Here is a 24,522-nt window from a genome sequence, read left to right as displayed (position 1 = left end):
GCGGAGCGGAGCAAGATATGACTAATTTTAGTACGCACACTACTACGTACAAAAGGCCCATTCATGCACACAGTAACATAGATCCTTGCCACACACACTGCAACACTGTCCTCTGATACACCATGGCAAAACTTTCCCAAAAACTTTCATGCACAGCACTTTTCCCTCCAGCCAAACACCGTCCGCGCCGACTGTTCCCCAACGGCACAGCGTACCGCAGGCCAATGAGACTTTGGTCCACGAGCGAACAGGTAAATGGGTAAATTACTAGTCCGATTTCCACAAAATACACAAAAGCACACTTTCTGGCCCAAGCCCCCGCTTCTGCCGTAAATTTGATAAAAATCCGTCCAGCTGTTTGGGCTGTAGCCGTGTGCAAAGTTTTTCCCCATTCAGTGTATTGGGAAAAAACACATTTTTGGGACCCCCCTATAACTCCATCTCCCTCCCCACCCCCTGCAAAACCTCACCCAACTTGGCGAACAAAATTCAGAGCCGGACATATAATTTTTCTGACCGTTATTAAAAAGCATTTACATTATTAAGCAAGGGTTAACATCATACAACATTACTGTAGATGGGCAGGTAATAAAGAGAACATAGGCAGGATGCCTTCTTTAGGATAAAAATCCAATCCTGTGTGAGGATCCCCCCACCTGGACAATCAGTAAGGAAACTTTTTTGTACGTTACAGCCCAGTCCAAATATGTTCATTAATAGTCTGCGTCTCTTTCTACATATCCCACTATCCCAAAGTTCCTGGGAGGCCTTGGGAGAACTGGATCCAAGATGAAACAGGGACCCCTGGATGAATCCTGAGGATGGAAGATACTCTTCCTTGTCACAGTACCTTGGGTGCCTTGGCAGGCAAAGTGGAATAGTTTCTTGGTTTCACTCAATGCCCCTCGCAGATGGAAATCCCCGCCACCCTTGCCCCCTCCCTGAAAGGAGTGACTGAGGTGTTTGGGTAGAGCAGGAGAATGGATCCAAGCAGTGTTGGAAATACAGCAATGCAGGTCTGTCGCAGTAGTCTCTGATGTCGGGTTGTTACGCCAGCTGTGGATGTCCTGCGAAGATGACATTTGCTGTGGACCACTACAAGGCTTGAATAAAGAAGGTAAGTCTTTTTGTGGTCATCAATGACAACGGGTGCAGTGGCAGACGTAGGTGTCGGGTTTTGGGATTTTGGGATTCACTGCCTTTTGCTTCTTCGGTGATGCAGTCGCAGCACAGACCTCAGGATAGCTTTTGCCGACCTGGACTGGACTGTGGACCATCACCAAGTTTGGACCATCACCAAGTTTGGACCCTCAGGATGCTTTCTTCGTGCAGGCAGCGATTCTGGATCTACTCTGGCGTGGAAAAATTGATAAATATCATGTCACCAGTGCCCCTTGAAGGATTCTTCAGTTATTTGGAACTTTCGCAGCTCTGCCTGTCGGGCAGCACTATGTCAGGGTACCCCCTTTTCTTGGTGATACTCGGCAGCTTGGCTTCCAGCGGTCACAAACTCTCCTCCGACCCTGGGCAACACAGGTGGACTTCTTGGCTTCAAGATCTCCAGGCACAGAGTGGCGAGAGGCCCATAGTGGAGCCGGAGATTGCTGTCAGTGAGACCCGAATCCCTGGTGCAGTGTGAGGGCTGACGGTGAGAGTCAGGTCGACAAACCTGTTGGATGAATGGTGCTGGGGAGCAGCCGGTGTGCTGGAGAGGGCTGCACCCAAAGGCAGTGTGTTTCAGCTGTGTTGACAGTGAGCTGCGGAGGACCGACAACCGCTAGTAGGGATTGGAGTCCCTTGCCGGAACCCCATGGGCAGAGAGACATCTGCTACACCTACAGGTGAACTCTGCGCATGTGCGCTGCCTGCATGAGGAGCAGAGCTTAGAGCACACACTCCGGGAGAGCGAGCCGTGTTTAATGGGACTGATTGCTATTGAATACAAGGCAGCCAAAAAAGAGGCTCCCCTGCCTGGTCTCTCAGCTGCACCAGCAGGGGGGAAAGAGGTTGCTGGGACCCTGGAGTTGCCAGGGAGAGGTGGCTGCCAAGCACCAGTTGGTGCAGCACGGGAGCAGGACGCTGCCAGTGAGAACCCCCGTTTGGGGGGGGAGGGGCAGGATTTGAAAGGCTGTGAGGAGCAGGTGGACAGAGAGGAGTGGTGAGAAGGGCAGTGGCCCTGGAGAGAGAGGAGTGAGAGGGGGTGACGAACCCAGCTGAAGTCCCCAACTGGCAGCAAGATATTAGTGTCTTTCCCTCTGGGTCTGCCCCACAAGAGGCAGCAATACCAACGGCGGGTGCTGAACGCCCAGGAACTTTATAGTAAGGTTCTTTGGGGCAGGGAGAGACCACGTAGAGAATCTTGGCAGCAGTAGGCCCAGCTAACGGGGACGTCAGGAGGCAGAAGAGACGAGTAGTTCATAGGTGGCACTGCAGAGGGGAGCAAGAAGCCGAGTGTAGTGCAGCCCTGGGAAAAGAGGTGAGAGGGTGAGTGGCTGTGCTACTGGTGGTCCAGGTGGCTTGAATCTTCCTAGAAGATGGGAATTAGGACTGGAATCGGGGCCGGACTCACCATGGTGAAAGGCCAGCAAAAAATAGACAAGTACACGGACCCCAAGCACAAGAACTCGAGGCCATAGCCGCAGGCGTGTGAGGGTATGCAGAAGGTGAGCTCAGGAGGAGTTTGCTTGGATGCACGTATGGAGGCAATCCAGGCAGCCAGATCTTCAATGGAAGGGAGCATCAAGTAGGTGGGTGGGGTTGTGTCCCTGGTGCAGGCAGACCTCTGCAAGGTATGTGAGAGGGTGACAGAGGTGGAACAGAGTGAGCTCGGTGGAAGATGAAGTGCAAAAACTGAAAAAACAGGTGGCAGTGTTGGTGGGATTGACAAAAACCTTGGAAGCTTGAGCAGAAGATGTGGCATGTCACTCCCAGCGGTGTAACATATGCTTGGTGGGAATCCCGGAAAGAGAGGAGGTGCCCTGTGTGGAGCTATTTGTGGAAAGTCTGTTCTTGGAGCAGCTGCAGGTGAGGGGGCTCTCAAAGCTTTTCAAAGTGGATAGGGTGCCCCTGCTGTGAGGTCCATCCCAAGTAATAGTAGCAAAGATTCTTAACTTCAGGGACAGAGACGCTATCCTGCAAGAGTCTGCAAGGTTGGCTACTAAGAGATGGGTAGTTAAAAGGTGCACATTTCCCCAGACTTCACCATGGAGGTGCAGCGTCAATGGCAGATTTTTGATGGGGTGTGCCAGTGCTTCAGGGAGATGAACATAAAATACATGATGTTCTATCCAGCCAAGTTGAAGATTCTATCATAGGGAAAGTTGTGGTTTTTTACAACACCACAGGAGGTGTGGACCTGGCTGGAGTCCACAGGCCAGCACTCAGAACAGAGGTGGGAGGTGGTAGGAAGAGCCCCGCAATTTGGAGACTGAGGGCCGTTTATAATTGGGGGGGGTCTGTGTGCTGGAGGGAGCCCATGCTTGGCAGTGAAATGATCAGTGGTCACTGACAGGACTCGTGCTGATTGTGCTGGTGGGCCGGGGGGCAGGATGTGATGAGGTCACAGACTTGTGGTTGCCTATTTACTGGAGGCGCAAGGGAGGTGGATCGGATAACTATGAGATCAAACAGGGGAGAGGTGGGGGTTGAAGGGGTGGAAGTGGCGGGGGCAGGTAGAGGGGGATGTAGGGGGAGTTTTGGGGGAGGGACAAGGTGGGCAGGGGAAAGGGAGAGTTGCAGGAAATGGGGAAGAGGAGGATGAGTTTGGAGGTCCCTGGAACAGTTATCTGGGGTCTTGGGGTTGTTTGGGGGGAGAGGCTAGCTGCAGAGGAGATTGGAAGTGTGATGGTCGAATGGTGGGGAGTGCAGGCAACTCTAGTGACACAGGAAGGACAAGCGGCCATGGTTGGGATAAGATTTGGGTATGGGGAGATATGTATGGTGGATTTTAAATGGGGAGTAACGCCTGAGGATTGGGACATGGAATGTCCGGGGGTTGGGGGCTGGGAAAGCGGCTCATATGTCAGCAAGTGGGTGGGTGCCTTAAAATACACGGGCTTCATGTGGCATTACTTCAGGAAAATCACATGGTTCGGAAAGATTTGGAAGTTCTCTGGAAACAGTGGAGGGCACGGGGGGCAGTAGTGGGAACGTCATAGTCTTCACATGCCAGAGAGGTGTTGATTTAGGTGGCCTCTGGGGTTCCTTTTATGGTGTAGAAGTTCCTGACAGACGAGGTTGGGAAGATGGTGTTGCTTAGGGGGACACTGAAGGGGAGGGCTATGTGTGCGTAGTGAACTCGTACATGCTGAATATTAATGATAAAGACTATTTCCTGGCAGTGATGGATCTGGTGGGTGGGTACAGGAAGGGCTTGTTTATATGGGGGGGACTTTAACTGCTTGTTGGACTCAGAATTGGACATTACAGGACGCCAGGATTGCATTAACGGCGGGTGGCGGCGGCATTGAGGAAGGTGGTGGAGGGCTTCGACTGGTGGAGTTATAGCGTGAGACGCATGGGCACGAACATGTATATTCCTAATTTTCGGGGGTGCATGGCTCTCATTCCCGCCTTGATTATATTTTTGTGGGAATGGAGGACTTCCACTCTTTTGATGGTACAGAGTACTTGGGACGCACATTGTCAGACCATTCATATTGGTGACATGGCTGTGGGGGTTGCAGCAGAGGCCCCCCAAGAAGGTTATGGAATTTGCAGGTTTTCGGCCTTAGAGGATGTAGAATTCAAGGGGGTGTTACCAGAGGAAAAAGTGTTTTTTATTTAAACTTAACGAAGGGTTGTTGGAGACAGCAGAGTCGGTATTACCCAAACTGACTGCGGCGAATTGACCGCGGGCGAATTGACCGCGGCCAAATTGACCGTTTGTTTTGCGGCCCAATTGACTGAATATATATTTGGGGGGTGGGTTTGGGGTATTAAATAATGTTGGTGTATTCGATGGAGAGGTGCGGGGGGGGTGTCCCCCCCCGCATATATTTTCGGCCAATTCGGACGCAAAATAAAAGGTCAATTTGGCCGCGGTCAGTTGTATTGGAACAATTCGTATACAACCGCAGAGTCTCTATGGGCGGCGGTTAAGGCAACAATTTGGAGAGTCTGTATTTCCAATGTTACAGGGATAAGGAGGGAGCTACAAGTAGTGTTGACGAGGACCGAAAGGCAGGTGGCGTATTTAGAAAGGGACCTAACAGAGGGGAGGCATGCGGGCATAGAGCGTATTTGAGTGTTAGCCACTCATCATAAGGCTATGACTTCACTATCAAATTCTAAGAGCAGTAGATGAGATGTACGGATCCACGGGGAAGGGGATAAGGCAGGGAAGCTATTGGCCTGGCTGATACACAGAGAGCAACTGCAACAGACCATTATTTAAATCTGCAGGGAGGTGGGGGGAACTGACCTGCACTCGGGAGGGGATTAATGATGCTTTTTGGGGATTGTACCCGAAATTATAAGCGAGCAAGGGTGCATACTCTCCGGAGGAGGCGGGCACGTTGCTGGAACTGGTTCAGCTGCCTATCCCAGCAGTGGATCTTGGGGAAGGGATGGAGGGGGCTGATCGAGGAGGCGGACATACGTGGTGCGTTGCAGTCTATGAGGAAGGGTAGGTATCTGGGAAGTGACGGTTTTCCTATCAAATTTTACAGTGAGTGCACCGATCTGGTGGTCCCAAGGCTTAAGTGAGAATATTGAGGCATTGGAGACGGGTCCTTCCGACCTCTATAAGGCATGCTGTCATAAAAGTGTTATTGAAAGAGGGGAAGGATCCACTTGACTGTGCGTCCTATTGTCCTATCACATTATTAAATTTGGACGTGAACATTTTGGGGAGGATCCTAGCTACTAGGCTGTCAGGCGTAGCTTCCGATACTAGGACATCCGGATCAGTGTAGATTTATTGGGGGTTGTAAGACTACGATGAATATTTGTTGATTGCATCATGTAATTAATCATGTTAAGCACCTGAAGGGGAAAATGGCACTGGCCTCCTTTGACACAATGAAAACGTTTGATTCCCTGGAATGGGACTGGTTGTTTAGAGTTTTGGGCGCTACAGTTTTGGGGCAAATATCTGCCGCTGGATGAGTCTGCTATACAGTAAGTCAATAGCAGCAGTGAAGACTAATGATTGGGTGTCACAGCAGTGGACGCTGAGCAGGGGTACGCGTCAGGGATGCCCGGTCTCACCAATCTTATTTTCCATGGCACTGGAACTGCTGGCGCTGTTTTTGAGACAGATTTTAGCGGCATGCGGTTTTGTTATATGCAGAGGACCTGCTGTTATATGTGGAGAATAATATACCCATGTTGCTTAATGTGCCGTGGAATTTCCAGAGGCTGTCAGGATTCTGGATAAAAAAAAAGACAAGTCTCTTCTATTTCCATTGGCAGGGCTTGGAAACAGGGATTTAGCTGATCTCCCAGACTGGGGGATACACTGGGAGGGGGAGTCATTGCGGTATTTGGGAATCCAAATCTCTTACAATATAGAAGACACGTTTTTGTGTATAACAAGGAAAGGGTGTTATCTGGTATAGGGGACTCCATCCAGTTTTGGAAGAAACTGCTGCTGTCACTAATGGGGAGGGTAGCGTTCTGCAAAATTGTGATATTACTCATTTTGCTCTATTATTTCACGAATATTCCATATGTGATCAAGAGGGTGTTCTTCAAGATGCTGGATGAGAAGGGAAATGCTGGATGAGATTGGGTAACTGTTGTGGAATGCAGAGAGGAGGAGGGTGTAACTGACGACCCTGCGGTACCCATGCTCGGTCAGTGATCTTAATTTACCTGACTATGATGCATACTTTATGGTGGCACAGTTGCAGGCGGTACTGGAGTGGGGGGACTCTAGAGGGGCGGTATTAAAGGGATTGGTGGGGGACCTTTCCAGTGTCTGGAAGGGGGATGGAATTGTTGTGGGACACCATCAGAGGCAAAGGGGAGACTAACGTGTTTCAGATGGTGTGGGCGGTATGGCGGAAGAATCTCTGGAGGATTCTTGTTGCAAGGTTATATAGCGCAGATCTGCCATGGAGTACAGACCTGAAGCTACAGCAGGTTATTGGGAGGGTAGGGATTGGGCGGTTGCGGGAGAAAGCGTGCTGGATGGTGGGAGACCTGTTTGATTGTGGAAGACTGATGACGTTTGCAGAGTGGACTGCGAGATATGGGATTTCGAAAGGGACATTTTTTAACATATGGGGCGGTGACTAAAAGGTTAGCGGCAATATGGAAGGAGATGCCTGAAGAACCGCGTGAGAGTCAGCCGATGCAGGTGATTATTGACCAGGGTGGCGGTGAGGCCAAAGATCACCCGCATTTACCAGACGTTGAGGAGCAAGATCCCCCTGGAGGAGCTAGCAGTGAAAAGTGAGTGGGAAAAGGATGGAGGTTTGCAGATATCTGAGGAGTGGACGAAAATTTGAGAACAGGTTCGTAAGGTTTCAAGAAATGCTCTGTTTCAACTTATTTCAGTATATTGCATAGAGTTTGTGACCCCAGCCAAACTTCATGCTGTGGATGACCCATTCAGCCAGGACTGCCTGCGCTGTGGGATGGGACCAGTGGGACACTGGCATATGATCTTGGGATGTGTGGTTATTGCACGCTATTGGGGAGATCAATGTTGAGCTCCAGTTTTTAATGCGATCCGAAGGTGGGTTTATGGGGTATGATGTAAGGGGAAAAGCAACGCAGATCGTGAAATCGGCTAGACCAGTATTTGTTGATACTTGCCAAATGGCGAATAGCTAATGCCTGGAAGAGGCCCCAGGGGCCATCAGTAGAACAATGGACAGCGGATGCCCGTAGGTGGGGGATGGCAGAGTTGGAGATATTGCAGACAAACAGCGACCCTGAGCAGAAGGAAGGGGTGACGGTAGACTGGAGCCAAATGCTGAATGAGCTGTGTTCGTCGGCAGATTTGCAACCCCCATGAGGGAAGAAAAGAGAGGGAGATTGGGAGGTTAGGGAAAGGGAAGCAAGGGGTTGCTATGCACTGTATATGGTTGATCATTGTAATTAAAAATATGTATATGGTTTTGGGGGCTTGTAGACCAGAGGTACTCTTGAGTGAATAACTGTACCAGAAGAGACATAGGGAAGCGGGCGGGGGAATGTGGGGTTGTTATTGTTTGTTCTTCATGCAAACTAAAACCATGAATAAAAAGATTGTTAAAAAATAATGTCCAGGCACTCCTCTTCTGGACTCACGAAGATCCCTTTTGCAGACGGCAGGCACACAAGACTGGCTTCCAGTATACTTTGGGGGGAAGAGCAACAGGTGCACAATGTTCCCTCGTAGCTAATGGAAAAGGTTGCCAATCCAGGTCCTCTCTGATTCAGTCCTTGAGTCAGCAAAGCAGCCTTTGGATTTCGGTGAAGAGTTGTAGCCGCAGACCTCTCCCTCCAGCATGAACCAGGATGCAAGCTTAAGATGACTTCAGCTTCTTGCTTCAGGTTTCTTGTTTCAGCTTCTGACAAGGAGGTGAGTATGAGGTCCCCTGTTATATAAAACACTCCCCATTCACTCAGGCTGAGCCAGGCTCAGTCAGCCAGTCACACACAAGTGCATCCATGGAGGCAGCACCCAATCAGGCTCACAGGCATTCAGGCCATTCACCCAAAACCAGACCCCCACAACACAGGATGTGGATGGGGGCAACTCCCCAGCCTTTCAGAGAACTAGACTGCATTAATTGCAGTTTGAGTCGGGGCGGGCTCAGGCATTGTGTCACACAACCAAACCCAGACACCCACAACACAGATTGTGAATTGACTCCATACTCCATTCATACAAGCTCCACCCCAAGGGTGTACCCACAACAAGCAGTACCTGAGAAGACTCCAGCTAGTCTGGCAGGAGGCAGCCCCGAGCCAAATGTGGTCTTTCCACCCAACAGCCATTCAGGGGAAGGGAACAGAGCCAGGGCTTCTCATGACTTTGAGAAACAAGGGGGAAAGGCAAAGGAAACCAAGAGGCCACCAGTGTCCATTTTGCCTTTGTGTAGGGCCTGGGTATCCCAATAAGGAAGGATGGCCAGAGCCACTGTCAAATCAGCATGTAGCTGCCACCAGCCCATACCCTGTTCTGTGGGCAGCACACAGGTGTCCATAATATACACCAGCGGCCAAGGGTATACCCCTACCCATGGGTGCCCTAAGGGTATCCCATGGGTACTGTTCACCAAAAGCTAAAGATGTGCTGCACTGTCGGGGGGTCCAAACTATACTCCCGTGACGAAAAGAACACAGAAAACGGGACGAGTAGGCCTTGTACCTCAAAAAGCATTTCCAGCCTCACACACCTCTACACAAAAACACACGCGCAGAAGCCCCTACAGCATGCGATTCTACAACACGTGGTCCTACGGCTGGTTACTTTGAGGTGATTATGTTACACCCCGCCGTGCACATCACTCCAGAAGACGGGCTTGTTCTTTAAAAGGTACGCACAAACATGTTTTCCTTCCTTATGGTATGCGGCGCTTCATTCCCCCGTTCCTTTCACAATCGAGATTGCGGCAGGGATTAAACAAACTACGAGTACCATGATGCTCCACTGCACTATCATGTGCTCTGCGCCTCCAATCATCATGCTCTGACGTTTTTGCTTTCTCTTTCGGATAAATGCAGTCTTTTCATTCAGCTCGCTGCTTCTGATTGAAGTTGCTGACGCCTTTTCAAGTTTCGTCTTCGTCCTTTCTTGAAAATCTGGAATTCTTGACCTTTGCCTGCCTAACGGACCGTCTTGTCTGCTGCTTTGTACTTTACTGCCAGGTTAGTGTACCAGGACCTATTTCTTGTTTTCACAGACTGCCTTGCCAAATCGATTTTGTACTTCTGCCCGCACGTTAACAGGACCCTTTCAAGTCTTGCCCCTAGCCCCGAACAGCACATCTAACAGGATTACCGTCTGGGATTCATTGACATTTCTATGAAGTCTGATCTATTGGACATTGGGAATTGTGTTTACCTTTCTTCAACAAGTGCACAGGGGGACGCTGCACAGAGTGTGCACCAACCCGGAACTAGTGCGCTCCTCGTGCCGTTCGGGCTAGAACCCTCACTAACATTCCCATTTATTATTTTATACTGCCGTTTGTTTCATCTTGGATTGATCCCAACACTACTAGTGGTAAGGAGTGTTTCTTTCCTATTCCAACCCATTGTCATAGTTCCTTGAATAGTCTTGACAGGGATATTGTCTTGAGGTAGAAATAATCCATCCCCGGTCTGCAATTATAGAACTCATCTCTTCTTCTTTATTTTTACAGCTGGTAAACCGTGGCAGTGTGTTCTCCCCGCTCTTTTGGGTGATCGGGCTCTTGTACTGTTTTAATCAGTAGGGGGTCATATCATTTTAAAGATCTATTCCCTCACAGAGAGGAGGCTCGGTTGGAGGCCCCATCCGAGCTCTTCAATCAAACCCTGCGAATACCGGTCCTGGTCACCTCCTTATCCTCATCCTGGTTGGTGAGTAACAGAATCAGAAGCCTTATTAATATGGAAGGAGAGGACCCCTTAGCCGCCATGGTACGTCTGGTGGCAGAACTCCGGGCTGAGATTTCAGTAGCTCATGATGCTCTGAGTCACAGGATTGATAATCTACAAAGATTTCCGCAGCCGCAGTCTTTGGGGATAGACGTCTCAAACGCTTCTGCATCGACTTCAGGGGTCTCTAATCCCTCAACATCGGGGTTTGCTGCGGCCCCAGTACTGGTGGCTTCCCAATTCCCGTTAGCTCCTCCTGAGAGATTTCTTGGAGACCCAAAAAATTATAGGACCTTTATTAATCAGTGCAAGCTGCACTTTCTTTGTCGCCCTACGGCCTTCCCTAATTCAACGACAAAAGCTGCCTTTATCCTTTCCAATTTTGGTGGAACCGCTGCAGCCTGGGATAACCCTCTACTCGAGTCAAACAGCTACCTGCTATATGACTGCGATGCCCTCATCACAGCTATGAACCGGGTTTTTGACACTCGTTACAAATCCCAGGCTACGGACCTTGAGTTCCTGAACTTACGCCAAGGGACATCCTCTCTGTTTACCTATCTTACTAGGTTTAATCAACTGGCAGCCGAAACGGACTGGCCAGAAGAGAAAAAATCGGCAGTCTTTTACAAAGGGCTAACAGAGGAATTAAAAGATGTATTAGCAACCGTACCTACAGTTCCCACGGCTTTTGGTGAACTCCTGGATTTGGTTTTGCAGATCGACGCCCGAAGAGCAGAAAGAATAGGGGAACGCAAACCAGCAGGTTTGACCCCTCCACTGCTGGAAACCGCCAGTTCTTCCTTGTCCGCCCCTGAACCCATGCAAGTGGGGGCTATACGGGGACCCCTTACTCCAGCCCAAAGGGAACACTGCAGATCTAACAATCTTTGTATGTATTGCGGTTCGGCGGACCATCTACTTAAGGACTGTCCAAAGAAACCTGTTGGGAAGGCGGGAAACGCCAAAACCCGGTGCTAGTAAGAGTCCCTACGCCGGGGGTACATTCTTTGGACTCACACGGGGTCACCTCTGCCGCTGTTAGCTTACCTGTGGTCTTTACAGCGACTCCTGACATCTCTTTTTCTTCTTTAGCCATTATTGACTCCGGCGCCACAGGGAACTACATGGACTATGACTATGTTAGTTCTCATAATGTGCCTATGGTGTCTAAGGTAAGTCCAGAAACCGTTCATGCAGTGGACGGTACCTCCTTGGTACCTGGGTTGGTCACCCAAAACACTTCTCTGGTTCGAATGCAAACCAAAGAAGGGCATACCGAGAACATAACATTCGACTTGATCAAGGCCCCCCAGTTCCGGGTCATTTTAGGGGTTCCCTGGCTTCAACAACATAACCCTGCCATTGACTGGGCTAAGGGGGTCGTTCAGTTTCCATCCCCGCTCTGCAATGAACAATGCTTTCTAAGCACTAATGTGTCACCCGATTCTTCCTGTCAGGCATTAGTCGCCTCCACAGCCCTTATCGGGGCTGTTACCACTGCTCCCGATATAACTATTCCATTGGAATATCAGGCCTACCGTGATGGCTTTGACAAGGGTGGAGCCGACCACTTACCACCACATCGTCCATACGATTGTCCTATTGATTTAACACCTGGGGCCAAAATTCCAACTGGCAGAGTGTACTCCCTTACGTTACCAGAGGATAAGATATTAAAAGACTATATTGAGAAAGCCTTGAGCAACGGGTTCATCAGGCCGTCCAGGTCCCCTGCAGCCTCTCCGCTCTTCTTCGTTCCTAAGAAGGAGGGTGATCTTCGCCCTTGCATTGACTATAGGGCCTTAAATTCGGTCACAGTAAAAAACCAGTACCCTCTTCTGTTAATCTCTGTTCTTCTGGATCAATTCGGTACTTCTGTTATATTTACCAAACTGGATCTGAGGGGAGCGTACAATCTTGTACGTATACGCAAGGGGGACGAATGGAAGACGGCGTTCAAAACCCGGTACGGATTATTTGAGTATCTTGTCATGCCCTTTGGGCTATGCAATGCTCCGGCCATGTTTCAGGCCTTTATGAACAATATCTTCCGTGACTGTTTGGACCAGTTCGTAGTAGTCTACCTGGATGATATCCTTATATACTCTTCATCTAGGCAGGCACATAAGGAACATGTGCTTTTTGTTCTGCAGAGATTGCGAGAGAACCATTTATTCATTAAAGCCGAGAAATGTGTCTTCAATACCACTGAGGTCGAATTCCTTGGTTATGATCTCACTAATCAGGGTATCAGAATGAGCCGTTCGAAAGTTAAGGCAGTCTTAGAATGGCCTATTCCCACCTCAGTCAAAACACTTCAGTCGTTCTTGGGCTTCTCAAATTTCTATAGACGTTTCATACACTCCTTCTCCTCCATCTCAGCTCCTTTGACAGCATTGACTAGCTCCAAGCAACCCTTCCGTTGGACTCCTGAGGCACAAGAGGCCTTTGATGCTCTAAAAGAGGCCTTCTCCTCTGCCCCGGTACTACAGCACCCTAATCCACTGTTACCATACTTGGTGGAAGCGGATGCTTCGGGATCCGCTGTTGGGGCCGTCTTATCTCAGCGTTGTCCTGATTCTGGTGAAATACACCCTATAGCTTATTTCTCTAGGAAACTCACTCCCTATGAGAATAATTACCCCATTACGGAAAGGGAATTGTTGGCCATCAAGGAAGCTTTTTCAGAATGGAGACATCATTTGCTGGGTGCACAGCATCCTGTTACGGTTTTCTCAGATCATCGCAGTCTGTTGGCTTTCAAATCTATGAAATGTCTCACTGCTCGTCAGGCCCGCTGGCACCTCTTCTTTTCACAGTTCAACTTCACTATGACCTATCGTCCGGCACGTCTCAATACATGTGCTGACGCCTTGTCTCGCCTGCCTCAAGATCCTCTAGAGTACCATTCTTGACCGACCTTTGGTTTTACCCTGCAGGACGGTCTGCGGATGCACCCCACATCCGTCTTTGCGTTCCATAGTTACGGAATGGGTTGCCACTCATGCAAAGGAATGCCTCGACCTCAATCTTGACATTGTTCAGGGGTTGCCTTACATCCAGGGTCGGCTATACTTACCTCCCGGAGAAGCACGTCTTTGTGCTTTTACCTGGTCACACGACTCGATTTCGGCAGCTCATCCCGGTCAACAGAAGACTTTGGAGGCTATTCGCCGTTGGGCTTGGTGGCCCTCGATGTCTAAAGATGTCATTGACTACCTTGCCTCCTGTTCAGTCTGCTCCCATTGCAAAACTACTCGGTCCAAGCCCATGGGCCTCCTACAACCGCTCCCTGTGCCACATAAGCCGTGGTATATGGTATCCATGGACTTTGTAGTGGACTTACCTCCTGTGAACGGCTTTAACACCATCTGGGTTGTGGTCGATTATTTCACGAAACTGGCCTTATTTGTTCCCTGTATCGGTCTCCCGTCTGCCCCAGCATTGGCGTCCCTCTTTCTTAAGAACGTTTTTAGGTTCTTTGGCTTTCCCTCTATCATCGTTTCAGACCGTGGGTCACAATTTACGTCACGCTTCTGGAGAGCCTTAACGGCGTCGCTTCAGATCGAGGACCGTTTCAGTTCGGCCTTCCATCCACAAACGGATGGCCAGACAGAGAGGATTAACGCCACCATGGAACAGTATCTCAGGTGTCTCTGTCTTCAGTTCCAGTCGGATTGGTTGGTGATGCTCCCACCGGCTGAATTCGCATACAACAATTCCTTACACTCCTCTTCTGGTGTTTCTCCCTACTTTGCTTTATACGGGCAACACCCTCGTTCCTTGCCTCTGGATCCGGCTCTTCCAATTGATAACCCGGCAGCTCTGGATTGCGTCCGGAACATGCAGACGGTGCATGACTCAGTTCATGGACACCTATTGAAGGCTCAGAGACGGGCCAAATTCTATGCCGATAAGCATCGGATCCCTGCACCCGATTATACGGTAGGCATGAAGGTATGGCTCTCCACGCGCAATCTGAACATACCTGGCAAACGTGCGCTCCTTCCGGAATTTGTGGGTCCCTATTCGGTGACGGCCGTGATCAACCCAGCAGTGGTGCGTCTTTCTTTGCCTTCTTCGTGGAAAGTGCATCCCGTGTTTCATGTGAGTCTGCTGAAACCATGTATTGCCTCCACCAGGCTGCCGGCTCGTCCTTCTCCAGTGCACGTGGATGGTGAACTGGAATAAGAAGTGGCTGGCATACTGGATTATCGTCTGCGCATGGGTCGTCCCTTCTACCTTGTTGATTGGAAGGGCTATGGTCCCGAGGACCGGTCTTGGGAGCCTTTGTGCAATATACATGCGCCTGCCCTTTTGCGCCGTTTCCATGCCCGTAGGGGGTTGGCGCCGTTTTTGGGGGTGGATACTGTTACACCCCGCCGTGCACATCACTCCAGAAGACGGGCTTGTTCTTTAAAAGGTACGCACAAACATGTTTTCCTTCCTTATGGTATGCGGCGCTTCATTCCCCCGTTCCTTTCACAATGGCGATTGCGGCAGGGATTGAACAAACTACGAGTACCATGATGCTCCACTGCACTATCATGTGCTCTGCGCCTCCAATCATCATGCTCTGACGTTTTTGCTTTCTCTTTCGGATAAATGCAGTCTTTTCATTCAGCTCGCTGCTTCTGATTGAAGTTGCTGACGCCTTTGAAGTTTCGTCTTCGTCCTTTCTTGAAAATCTGGAATTCTTGACCTTTGCCTGCCTAACGGACCGTCTTGTCTGCTGCTTTGTACTTTACTGCCAGGTTAGTGTACCAGGACCTATTTCTTGTTTTCACGGACTGCCTTGCCAAATCGATTTTGTACTTCTGCTGCCCGCACGTTAACAGGACCCTTTCAAGTCTTGCTCCTAGCCCCGAACAGCACATCTAACAGGATTACCGTCTGGGATTCATTGACATTTCTATCAAGTCTGATCTATTGGACATTGGGAATTGTGTTTACCTTTCTTCAACAAGTGCACAGGGGGACGCTGCGCAGAGTGTGCACCAACCCGGAACTAGTGCGCTCCTCGTGCAGTTCGGGTTAGAACCCTCACTAACATTCCCATTTATTATTTTATACTGCCGTTTGTTTCACCTTGGATTGATCCCAACACTACTAGTGGTAAGGAGTGTTTCTTTCCTATTCCAACCCATTGTCATAGTTCCTTGAATAGTCTTGACAGGGATATTGTCTTGAGGTAGAAATAATCCATCCCCGGTCTGCAATTATAGAACTCATCTCTTCTTCTTTATTTTTACAGCTGGTAAACCGTGGCGGTGTGTTCTCCCCGCTCTTTTGGGTGATCGGGCTCTTGTACTGTTTTAATCAGTAGGGGGTCATATCATTTTAAAGATCTATTCCCTCACAGAGAGGAGGCTCGGTTGGAGGCCCCATCCGAGCTCTTCAATCAAACCCTGCGAATACCGGTCCTGGTCACCTCCTTATCCTCATCCTGGTTGGTGAGTAACAGATTAGTGACAGAGGAAGTAAATAGTGATCTGGAAGAAGCACAGGTAGGAAAAATTCTGAACCTTAGTGATGTAAGGGTGGAGAAGGAAGTAGAGGGAGATTGAGAGAAGTGACATTGAGTTAATTGAGGTGCTATTGAGCAAGGCTTAAGTTCGGAAAAACAGCAGGATGGAAGAAAGGGTTAAGGGACGTTGAGAAGAGGTTAGCAGTGAAGGTTATATTGAGATGGAGGAAACAACGCAAGAGGCAAATGTGGCACCAGGAGAAGCTGATGACAGCAAGATACTAATGTGGTATAGAGAGAGTGGTGATAACATCAGTATGTGAAATTGGTACGGAACAGAAGGGGGTGTTCAGGTACCACACCTGAGCCACTCCGCCTAGGAAGGTTCCAGCAGGGCTAGGTCATGGCCGGTAGTTGGGAATAGAAAGGGGAGTGGGAGAGGGTAAGTACACCAGGATCAAAGTGGTGGAAAGGGAAGAAGCAGAAGGGGCCTCATAATAAGATAGAACTGAAGGGACTTCCCTACTACACTGTGATTAATCAGAGGTGATTATCCCATGAATCTTGGCCTGGGACCCTTCTCATGTGGCATGGGAAAGGCAGACGCTTCCTGACCCTGGGGGTGATGTTCTGCGGGAGGATCACATGAGAGGGGATTCAGGTCAGGATAATTGGGAGAACCCTCTAACTTCCCTAGAGACCCTACAGTTCTGATGTCCTATTGTAAAATAAAGGGCTGTAATGAAAATGTAACCAGAACATTGGGGACTTCAAGTACCACAATGCCCTAGGTACTGGGACGAGGAAGAGGGGTTCAGAGGCACTAAACTGCAGTATGCAGTCTAGTGGTTCTAATGACCCACACCTGAGCGGGACCTTTGAATATATAAGCTTCCTCAGGTGCAGGCCATTAGAACAAGAAGGTGGGGTAGTTGCAGAGCTTGCCAGCCACAGTTGTAGCAGAAGAAGAAAGGAAACTGAGACACCAGAGCCGCAGCTATCTGTGAAGTGGATGTCGGTCCTGAGAGGGTCTCTGAGATTGATCTTAAATGCAGAGGTTGCGCAGCAGGAAGCAGTGTTGTAGTAGGCTTTCCCCTTGGAGAAAGAGGCTCTCCTTATTATGTGCTATGTCCCGATGGCTGGCAAGCAACGAAGTGCATTAGGAGTGAGAAAAGCTCCATTCATGATTGGCGCGGGCCACAGGAAAAAGACTGAAGACAGCAGAAGAGGCAGAACAAGCAGTGCCAGCGGATCGAGCAGACGAGTGTGCAGAAACCGATGAGTTTACTGTTATCCGGCAATCCCGAAAGACTTTATAATAGACAGCTTGCTGCTCATAACAATTTTGAATACCAAACTAATATTAGGAAGTCCCTTTGACGTACTAGACATTTTTTAAAAAGACAAGGAAAGAAAGGTTATAATCATTGCTAAAAAAGCCAACATTATTGCCAAGACAAAGAGGGGCAATATTTTTTTTTGGTATAATATTTTTTATTGTTTTTTGGACATAAACAAACACGGCACCAAGAGGTAGCCGACATTTAGTCATTACACATAATTCTTTAAACATTTAAACATATAAACATACAGGTATTCATCTCATCCCGGCATTTGGATTAGATTTACATATAGTACAGCAGTGCTACATCTAGAGTTACTTGATAGCGTTTCAGTAGCTCAAAATAGTTCGTTGTACGGCACTCAGTGTCTCTTGTCTATTCTTTGCTTGCCCTCAATTGTCCTCCCATTTACTCCATACCTTGGCCACTTTCTCTGGACATCCTCTTGTGGTGTACACCCTCGATTCCATCGGGATGCACATGTCCACGTCGGCCACCCATTTGGCGTATTGTGGTGGCGTGGGCGAGCCCCACAGTTGAGCTATGTTTCTCTTCGCAAGACTCGTGGTTGTTGCAAACATGAGCTTTTCGTATCTGGATAGTTCTATATCCGAGTCTATTCCCAGTATCAGGAGTTTGGGGTCCATCGGTATATCACGGTTAAGTACTGTTGTGAGCCTATCACAGCATTGTTGCCAGAAGTCCTGTATCTTCGGGCATTCCCACAGGATGTGGAAGAAGGTTCCTTTCAGACGGTGACATCTTAAGCAGTTCGGATCCATCGCTCCTCCCCATTGATGCAAGGCCTCTCTAGGATAGTAAATCCTATGTAGGATTTTTAGTTGCACCAGTCTGATTCTAGCTGAGATTGCTGATTCTCGGGGGTGCATCAGTGCCAATGTCCAGTCCTCTGCCTGTATTTGCCCCACATCCCTTTCCCATTTTTCTTTAAGGCCTGTGAGTTCTTTCGTGGCAAACGAGTTGATGGCATTGTACATTGTGGTTGTTACTTTGTGCCCAATTCGTTCCATCACCACGTTTCTCTCAATCGGGGTGCATTCTGGCACGTTTGTGAGATCTATTTCGCTTGAATTGAGTGCATGCCTTATTTGCAAGTAGTGGAAGTGTTCCGTGTTGGGAAGTTTGAATTCATCTTTCAGGTCTTGGAATGTCTTGATTTCACCATCTTGTATCAGATCTTCTAGTGTTTTTATCCCCGCCTCCTCCCAGGATGTCCATTTGGGAATGCCTGTAAGTTCCGGGAGGTGCTTATTCCACCATAAGGGTTGCTTCAGTGTGAGCTTTCCCTCCCATCCCAGGTGTTTATGTGCATCTGTCCAAACCTGCGTTTTCTGAGCCATCATTGTGGGTGTGACTTGTCGGGTTTTCTTTTGGTATAGACTTTCTAGTGGGGTGACTCCATGGTTCGTTCGGGCGTCTGCTCTGTTGTGTGGCATCATTGGGTCAGCGTGCAGGCTATCATCCACCACCGACATTTGGGCAGCCCAGTAATACGTCTGCAAGTGTGGCAGTCCAATTCCTCCCTCCCACACTGAGCGCTGAAGGGTTCCGAGAGCAATTCGTGGGTGGCCCCCTCCCCAGAGGAGTTTCCTAAGTGTTCCATTTATTTTGTGAAATTCTATTTGGGGTATGTGTATTGGTGTATTCTGCAAGGCGTATAGAAACCGGGGTAGGGCCAGCATCTTGAATAAAGCAGCTCTTCCCAGTAGGGTGAGCGGGAGGGCCATCCAGTGCCTGACATCATTTACAAATCTATCTCTTACTGGGTGTAGGTTTCGTCCTATATACTGTTTTAGGTCAGTTGAGATTTGTATCCCCAGATATCGGAACTGCTCGTTCTCTATCTTGTACGGGCTAGCAGTTAAGGCCACTGTATCAATACCCTTTATTGGAAAGATCAGAGATTTATCATAGTTTACTTTTAACCCACTAAAGGTTCCATATGTGCTTAGTGTATTGGTTATAATGGGCCAGGAGACCACTGGGTCACTGAGATAAATTAGGAGATCGTCTGCATATAGGGACACCTTGTCTTCCCAGTCCTGTGCCCAGTGGAACCCTTTCCAATTTATGGACTCTCTTAACATTATCGCCAATGGTTCAATCGCAAGTGCAAACAGAAAGAGGGACAATATTGAAGCAAGCTAAATATAACCACCATTGGCAAAGTAAAGAGAGGGCAATACTTTTAAAAAGCATATAATCTACATTGGCAAAATAACAAGAGAACATTATTGAAGAAAGATTGTAACCATTATTGCCAGAGTGAAGAAGAAGCAATAGTTGAGCAAGGTATCAACAAGCATTGCCAAAGAGGGGCAAGTGTAATAAAGAAACATGGTCAGAGTTATTTGATGTGAAAGTTGGAAAACAAGAGTGGCAAGAGCAAAACCCACCGGGTAGAAAGTATCGAGGAGGAGAGGAGCATGACCTGCATTGCATGTGGCAAATACCACAGAGGATTAAACGGCACCAGTGTGTATCATTTCTTCCCAGAAGAAGTTGTGAATTTTGATGTTGTTGAAAGTTTGTTTTTTCCAAAAGATTTGAAGTAACCCTCACCACATAGTACTTGTAGTAGTGTTATGAGCTTTAGTCCTGGCAGGTGAGTATACCAGGAAAGGGATCTTTTATTGGTAGCCCTCGCAGGTTAGTGGACCAGGAAGAAATCATTGAAATACTGCATTGTGGTTGAAGTTTGTGGAGAAGAGGTGGCAAGGCCACTAAAGTGTTTTATGAATTGTGGTGGAATCATCCTGTCAAAACGTTTTTGATAAAGAAGAATTGTGAAAGTATTTGTTTTCTTAAGAAGAAGTTGTGTTGAACATTTATCTATAAGTGGAGGGATAAAGACTTTTTGTGCAGTTGAATCGTTGTGAAAGTCCAAGTGAGACTTTTAGAATAAGAATAACTTTATGATCAGAACTTGACTACAAAAGGACCTTTCTTATCTGAACGTTTGATGGAAAATCCTGCTTTAAATCTGGGGAAGTGGATCCGACCCAAGTTACAAGGATGCACAGTTATTGGGTGTATGTTGAGTATAACTGTTATTTCTGTTACATTTGAATTGCTGTATACTACTTTTATGAGTTTGATGTATGTATAAGTGTGAGGGACAGATTCCTTTTATTAGAGTGTTTTCCTTTAGTTTAATTTTGATAGGCAGGGAAATTCTCTTTAGGTTACGGAAAGCAAAGTGTTTGTCACACCCTTTTGAGTTAATAAAATGGCTACTTGTGAAAAACCTTTACCAATTTGTCTGCCTCGGATTTCTGACCTCTCCGAAAAACCACCATGTCATCCCCCGCCCCTCCTGCCCAGAAGATCAACGCTTCCCATGCAAGACCAACAGTCTGTATTTGCGATACGTGACCCAGGAAGCCTGCAACTAGATGGAACAAGAAAGCAGTTGGGAACCCCTGAAGCCTGCAAAGCAAGAAGTTATTTGAAATGGTGGGGGGGTGGGTGGAAGTACTGACCTATACCCTTTAAACATTAAGAATCTTGAAAACCCATTAAGAATTGACCAAATTAAAAAAGCCAGGGAGGCCCATTCACCTTGTCTGACTTTATTTGGCCCATTCTGTGTATCCTATCCCAAATAAATACAACCATCCTGGAAAATACACTTCTTTGATCACCACCTTTTCTTCAGGTAGTAGTTTCAGACATCTTTCACGATCTGCATGAGAAGTCTGGAATGTGTTCCTCTGAGATGGTTTACATAATTAACAGTGGACTTGGTGTCCATCTTCAGAAGGGTACAATAGTGCACAGTGTCTCTAGCCAGAGTTCGAATAGAGAACAAACCCTGCTAAAAGATCTAAACAATCGATATGCATCTGCCGTTCCTTTGGGGATGTTTTCTTCCTGTTGTCGTCTCTTTTCAACGGACACCCAATCCATCCTTCTCAGATGCAGTACTATCACTAAATACGTAGTCAAGCTGAAGATGGACTTGCCTTTCTATGCATCCTTGTGGTTGAGGCCTTAGTGCAGCTCCACCATCGTTTTTTCTAACATAGGTACCACCTTGGACTAAGTCACTGTTGCAGGCCCTGAAAAAATGATTTGGACAGAGGTGGACAACCACCCCATCGTCCTGCACATGTTATGTGATGAGGAGTACGTTGCTTACCTGTAACTTCTGTTCTACAGCATTGGTATCTTTCATAGGCCGTGAATATTCCCTGGTGCCAAGCTTGATGCCAGGGAATATTCACTGCCTGTGAATTTATTAAAGATCCAGTCCAGGAGAAGGAGTAAGTTGCTTACCTGCAACTCCTTTTCTCCAACATTAGTATCTTTCATAGATTCACATGCTGTGAATATTCCTCTGCGTCAAGCTGGGAACCCAGCTTGATGCTAGGGAATTTTCACAGCATGCGAATCCATGAAAGATCCAATGCTGGAGGCGTCTCACTTCCTGTTTTCGCAGCGAGGTCACTACTGCTGCTTCACTTTCGTAAAAAACACCAACCTAAGGAAGATTGCCCGAATTAGGGGCATGTACATTCTGTTCAATGCCCTGCCCATAGGAACTGTGGAAAGTCCCAGTGTGGGCTGGGAATAGGAATGGGCAGGTATGCATTGTGAAGGCTGAAGCCTGCAAACAAATTCCCTCCGATCAAAGCTTCTTTGAGAATGTGGGTGTCTTCCATTTTGATATGCTAGTATATCGCCCATTTGTTCAGTTGTTTACGGTTGATCACCAGTCTTCCCATCGGCTTTCTCTTTACTAGGAAAAGGTTGTTTATCAATCCCTGGTGGTGTCTGATTGCTGGAACTAGGGCCTATTACATTAAATCGTTACCCATTTGCTTGATAGCCTTCTGGTAAAATACCTTTGGAGAGGAAAATCTAATTGGAGAGGGAAGCATCTCCTGAAGAGATAGCCCTACAAAGTGCAGGGGTTGAAATTAAGAATGGATAAGCAGGAGCTAAAATGGGCTCCTAGGTACCCAGCATAAACCAGAGAACAGCAGCTACCACTTTGGAAAGAGGAGCTACTACACAGCATTCTGCAAATCTAACTTCCACCTAAGATGCAAACATGTCATTTTGTCCATAAGACCCTGTATGCACTTATGCTTTAAAGGTTGCCTAGATGTCTCCTAATGTTTATAGATTGTCCCAAATTTACATAGGTGTGTGTGTTGGGCATCAGTTGGCCTAGGCAGCCAAATGTAGCTTGTGGTAGCTGTTGGTGTCGTGCTAAGCAGGCTCATCTAAGCTACAAGCGGGAGCTAAATAGCTGCCAGCTCTGGCACCCCGAATAACGCATCCCCATTTGGCAAGAGTAACACTGCTCCCACCAACTGGTGGTAGTGCTGTTGCTGCAGGCCCACATAAAAAGTGACTAGCGGTTGCTGTGATGGTCTCCTTCGACTTTGGCCTCCTTTTTCACTGCTGCGAGCTGGTAAGAAGGGATCTGCTCTCTGGTGCCATCTGTCATATTGATAATGCTCGTAAGAGCACCCCCTTTCTCTTCCTGTCTTGCCAAACATTTTGGATGCAAATACCCTCTTAATAGAGGACTGAGCCTTTTGCAGAACTGTTTTAAGTGCCTACAAATGTTTGAAGGTCTTTGTCAAGGGGCCTGTCAAATAGCAGCCCTTGAGGGGGGGAGGTTTCTGTCTCCTATCGTGCAATGTCACCCAGACGGCTAGCAATCTTTATTAGTACGCCTTTGTGGGGCTCTGTGGCATTTGCCGAGTTCACATTCCCCTAGCAAGCATGGGCCTTTTTGAAGATTGCGGTTTAGCGTTTGGGGTCTATTGGCATGCCTTTTCCCTTGGCTTGCTGAAACAGGGCCAAGATTTTGGTGACTGGTTCTACCATGTCTAGCGGTTTATCCTGGCAGGATTGCTAGGCTCTGTCTATGCCCCATTTAGGGTCTGTTGAAGACTTCCCCAGGTTTAGGGTTCAATTTGTGCATTGCTGCCACCTTCTACTCCATATTTGGCCTTGGACACTCCCCCGTGAGGTTTTTGTAGGATCACTTTATCCAGAGGCTTGCAAAGTATTTGCTACTCTAGCAGAAGGCTCCCAATTGAAGATTTGGTTTTTATTAAGTCTTCAGGGTCAAAGGTGTGGTCAGCCTTCGCCTCTGCTTTGACAGACCCAGCTTTTTGTCATGTTTAGGCCACTTTCAGTGGGCCGACCCTTTCTCTGGCGAGCCAAGGGACACTTCTGTCTGAGTAGGAGATCCCCTCTGTGTCAGCACCCATGCTGTCTTCCTCTGGTTCAAAGGGTCTCCCGATGCTTCAGACATGATCTCTGGAGTTTTAATGATCTCTGCTGCATAGCTAAAAGAATGTGGATTATGCTACCAGAGGCTGGCCTTCTTATGTTTCTCGGGACGCAGTAATTATGGCACTGTCACAACATAAAGATCAACTATGCGTTGTCTTTAAGCAGCTCCCCGAGTATCAATAATGATTGTGGAACTTTCACTCAGTATGTGACACTGGAGTGCTCCCACTCCAGGGCCCAAGAGGTGTTCTAATACATGTTGATGCTCACGCTATCCCACACACACATTTGAGTAACTAATGCATGCAGACCGGCCTGTCTGTTGACTTACAAGGGCCTGTGTGCCCTGAGGCTCCAGTACCTCTGGTCCTTTGTAGTATGTGATGGCCCTGAAGCCACAGCGGCAGTATTCAGCATAGTGACCTGAAAAGGTATCCACTATTCAATGAGCAGTCTCCAAAACACAAAATAAAGCAAGATGGGGCATCTACGAGCAATACAATGGAAGGGTGTACAGCAGACCCAACGTCCCTGCAAGCTCTGGTTGCGTGGGCCTTCAAGAAAAGATCAATCAAGCCTTACCACGTACAGGAGCAAACAATAAAGAATATAACACCATAAGTATTAAAGTGCTCTTATCTTGCTGCCCAAGAATCCAAAAAGGGGAATGTTTGGCGTCGACCCAGGACCTTAAAGGGTGCAGTTGCCTGGCCATTGGTCATGAGTCACATGACTGTTTTCATAAGGCTTGCAAGTTCTCCCGAACATGCTGGGATGTGTATAGTGTTGTAATGTTGTGTGTTCTTGCTGCTGGAGCGATTTCATGCATCTTATTGAAAATAGAAAAGTATAATGCTGGCCTCTGGTCTTGACATACAGATAATCATATATCTTAAAGATTCATCAATG

At 48.0% G+C, this 24,522-nt stretch overlaps 1 protein-coding gene across 3 annotated transcripts in view; it reads left to right on the top strand.

Annotated features, from left to right (window-relative positions):
* The window catches only part of SRRD (SRR1 domain containing), a 646,159-nt gene that overhangs the window by 95,684 nt on the left and 525,953 nt on the right, over positions 1 to 24,522 (top strand). The gene's annotated exons all lie outside the window — the stretch shown is intronic.

The sequence above is a fragment of the Ambystoma mexicanum genome, chromosome 10 (genome assembly GCF_040938575.1).
Source record: "Ambystoma mexicanum isolate Mex_15411 chromosome 10, UKY_AmexF1_1, whole genome shotgun sequence".
Classification (NCBI taxonomy): Eukaryota; Metazoa; Chordata; class Amphibia; order Caudata; family Ambystomatidae; genus Ambystoma; species Ambystoma mexicanum.
Note: the sequence above shows the minus strand (reverse complement) of the source record. Positions and strands in the feature narration are given on the sequence as shown.